The following is a 4514-nucleotide window of genomic DNA, read 5'->3' on the forward strand; positions in this document are numbered from 1 at the left end:
GGGAGAAATGGGTGAAACGGTTGAAGTTTTCCGTGATGGATTTGACAGCACCAACACTATGTGAAAGGGAGCTTGGCTTTTTGCGTAGCGTGGGGGAGAGCATTTGCGAGATGTGTCTGACACGCTGTCTGATCCTGGAACTGATGCAGACCAAGACAAGGCAAAGAACGCTCTACCTGATCATTTTTCACTCCCAGCCAAACAGAACATGCAAATCAATCATACTCTGATAGGCTCAATGACTTGGTGAGAATCCTTCCCCATGTGCACTTACATGACAAATAGCAAAATTAAATTTCACTGGTGCAGGTCGTGAAGTCAAAACACAGCTTATTGAAGAGTTTTTCGCCAGGAATATTACACTTAATGTGGCACTTAATGCATTTGCATGAATTCCTTTGCTTGCTGTTTTGTTGGCGGAGTTAACCCATTTATTTTCACTTTTTGACATCTCTGAGAGACACCATAAGGCTCTATTATAGGGCTAGAAATTCGGTCTGCAGGGCGGGGGCGCTAATGAGGCGCTAAGGGATTAGCAGCCCAGCGCGGCGAATGCAGCGACGCCCGCGAACATCAGTGTCAGTTGAGCGCTGGCGCTACCTCCTAGCGCCTGGGCCTCTCGCGCCTCGCAGATTGTGATGTCATAAAGAGCGCAGCGACCCGTTATCGCCCCGGATGGAAAATCGACTCTCGCCCCCTCCCCCCCCCCCTTTATCGCCTCGTGCCGACAACGCCAGCGAGAGGAGGCGTTGTGAACTCAGCTGGCCGCTTCAGGAGCGGTAATTAAAGGGAATGCTTTTCAGCCAGCGCAAACCGTTATTATTTGCACCAGTTCTGGTGCCTGTGCCAAGTTTTTAATGTTTCATCGGTGCGAGATGTCCAAGCCCTCCCCTTTGTGAGAGTGTTTGGGGCTGTAATGGCAGTCACCCAGGTGGCCTTGCAAAACAGAACTGACGACAACTAGCTTGTGCAGCATCATTGGCCCTTCCTCTTAAGCGAGGGACGTAACCTCTGTGATGAACGAGTGCTGTTTACAATGCGCTCAAAATTGTTTAGCGCTCTGCTGCTACCGGCCCGCTCTTGGACTTTAGCGCCCTAAGAGATGTGGTTGGCGCTTGATTTAGCGCTCCACTTCCCTCTTGGAGCGCTAAAGCACAATTTTGCGGGAGGCAAGACTGATTAGCGCCTGGCATTAATTTTTCAACTTTTAAAGTTTTAGCGCCCCAAACGGGGCTATACCGAAATTCTCCCCCTTTCTTTCTTCTGTCTGATAGAGTATTGGGCTAAGTAATTTCGTATGGATGTGTTAAGTGTGCAGATGGTAATATTGAACAGCATGATTATACAGAGTCAGCTGTGGCTCAGTTGGTAGCACCCTCACCTCTGAACCAAAAGGTTGTGGGTTCAAGTCCCTACTCCAGAGACTTGAGCACAAAAATCCAAGCTGACACTCCCAGTGCAGTGCCGAGGGAGTGCTGCACTGTCGAAGGTGCTGTCTTTTGGATGAGACGTTAAACCGAGGCCCCATCTGCTCTCTCTCAGGTGGATGTAAAAGATTCCGCGGCCACTATTTCAAAGACAATGAGGTGAGTTCTTCCAGCTGTGCTGGCTAACATTTATCCTGAAGCCAACATTGTCTGGTCATTATTTCATTGCTGTTTGTGGGAGCTTGCTGTGCGCAAATTGGCTGCCGCGTTTCCTACATTACAACAGTGACTACGCTTCAAAAGTACTTCATTGGCTGTAAAGCACTTTGGGACATCCTGAGATCGTGAAAAGCACTGTAGAAATGCAAGTGCTTTCTTTATGGGCATTTTAACACTCCAGTGTAGGAATGTCTAGTTCCTATCCAAAGACTGAGGTCCGCTCAGGCGATCAAACAAAATGAAGTTTAATGGAAACAAACAGGTTTGAACAAGTAACTGCAGGAGAACATCGAGTGTAGGTCTGTTCAGTTCAGAGGCTCCATGAGGACTGCTAGGGTGGTCCCGTGGTTGACGTCATGACGTCATCACGTTCTTCCCGCCAGTGGGGGATCACGTGATGAACAGCGTGACGTCATCGCGTTTACCCGCGCTGTTAAAGTAATCACGCTCTGTACAAGTAAACAGTATAAATAAAGATACAGACTCAGGCTGTAGCTAACATGTTGTTAAAGGGAATTATATACAAACGATCTGAGTCCTTTAGTGGCTCCGCCACACCAGGACAATTCTTGTGCTCATTCAGGGGTGTGCTGGGAGTGGAACTTATCTCACTCTGGACCTTCTTACACTCTGAGCACTAACCTTGTTTGAGACAAGTGAAAGGAAAAGGAGTAATGACTGGATAAACACTTTTTCGGTTTTGTGTGGAATTTAGTTAAGGGTGCGACTGGAACACTAACGTCTTGAATTAATACCAGGTGGATTCCCCGCTCAAATCTGTAAGACATGCAAACTTACCCCTCGCCCCGCCCAACAGATTATAGAGTTCGGGCTTGAGACTTATGAGAAATTACACCAGACACACAGGCTCTGCCTTTAGCCTTTTATTATTCCTAAGACAGATTCAAAACCCCAACCACTATTCCAGCAGTCCACCAATAATGTTACAGGAAATCGTACGTGCAACCACCCGCGGATGATCAGTCCAGCGTTGATTGTAGGTCCTCGTAAGCGGAAAGACTGGCCAGGCCCCTCCTTCCCACTGCAGCCTGATCCTCGTAGGTCAGATGACTGGCCAATCCACCTTCTTCCGACTGCGGTGCCGATATTCTTTAGCCACGGTGTTTTATACAGGTTTCCTTGCCTTTTGCAGTAAATCAATCATTCAGAGATAGTGAAATGTTCCTTTAATGCTCGGTCTGAGCTGTTTGAGCTGTCAAACGTTCACATTAACTCGTCCTGTGTCGCTATCCATTTGTTGTCTTTTATTTCTAAATTTGCCGATGCCACCAAACTTGGGGGTGTGGCAAACAGTGAGGATGATACCAATCAACTGCAACAGGACATAGAAAGGCTGGCAGAATGGGCAGACAAGTGGCAGATGGAGTTTAATACAGAGAAGTGTGAGGTGATGCATTTTGGCAGAAGGAACAGGGAGAGGCAATATACACTTAATGGCACAGTTTTAAAGAGTGTGCAGGGACAGAGGGAGCTGGGAGTTAATATGCATAGGTCCCTGAAGGTGGTGGGACATATTGAGAGAGTGGTTAGCAAAGCATATGGAATCTTGGGCTTCATAAATAGAGGTATTGAGTACAAAAGTAGAGAAGTTATGCTGAACCTTTATAAGGCGCTGGTTAGGCCACAACTGGAGTATTGCGTCCAGTTCTGGTCACCACACTTTAGGAAGGATGTGACAGCCCTTGAGAGGGAGCAGAGGGTGCAGCGACCTGGAATTCGCTGCTGACGGAAGTGGTGGATACGGAGACACAGAATGGTTCCGGGGATAGGGGATCTTAGCTACAAGGACAGGTTGGAGAAGCTGGATTTGTTTTCATTAGAGCAAAGGAGGTTGAGGGGTGATTTGATAGAGGTGTACAAGATTAGGACGGGTTTGGATAGGCTAGACGGGGAAAGGCTGTTCCCACTAATTGATGGTACAAGGACTAGGGGACACAGATTTAAGGTTTTGGGCAAGAGATACAGGGGGGACATAAGAAAAAACTTTTTTACGCAGCGAGTGGTGAGGACCTGGAACTCGCTGCCGACGGAAGTGGTGGAAGCGGAGACACTCAATGTTTTCAAGGGGAGACTGGATAGGCACTTGAGGGAAATAAACTCGCAGGGCTACAGGGATAGGGCGGGGGAATGGGACTGACTGGATCGCTCCACAGAGAGCCGTCACGGACTCGATGGGCCGAATGGCCTCCTTCTGTGTCACTATGACGCTATGACTCTATGACAGCCCAAAATTGTTCATTCACTCCTAAAGTTTACAAAAGTGGCAGCAAACCACTTGGTTATGGTTCATGGGTTACGTCGTATTCTGCATTTCAAAACTTCAAAGATTTGACTTCTCCCCTTTAACGTCTGAAAAGTCATCAGAGACACCGGGCTGGATTTTACCAGCCCGGAGGAGGCGGATTTGGAGGCGGGACTGCTGGGAAAGTCAAAAAGAATGGGAGCAGGTTCCGAACCCGCTCCCAACCCGCCTTCAACCAATCTTCCCGGGAGTCGGGTCCCCGACTTGCGCAGGGACCCGACTCCTAGCGGCAGGAAGAGGATTATAGCCACTTAACTACCTATTAACAGGTTGTTAACAGGCAGTGAAGAGGCTTTTTCCCATTTTGAGATTCCTGCTGCGATCTTCCTGACGTTAGGGAACCCCGCCAGGGTAAGTGAGGCGTACTGTTGTACTGTTGGTGTACAGATGACAGCTGCAGAAGTGGTGTGAAGGATGCAATGGGACACTGGTGAGAATCAGAGGTAAGGAAATGTTGGGAAAGTCATTTTTAACGTGTTTAGATTTTTTGTAGGTGACAAGCTTTGAAGTGTTTGTGTGGCCTCACCTCAATGGGAGAAGTGACA

Source organism: Somniosus microcephalus, chromosome 28 (assembly GCF_052327205.1).
Source record: "Somniosus microcephalus isolate GS21.2 chromosome 28, FLI_Smic_1.0, whole genome shotgun sequence".
Taxonomy (NCBI): domain Eukaryota; kingdom Metazoa; phylum Chordata; class Chondrichthyes; order Squaliformes; family Somniosidae; genus Somniosus; species Somniosus microcephalus.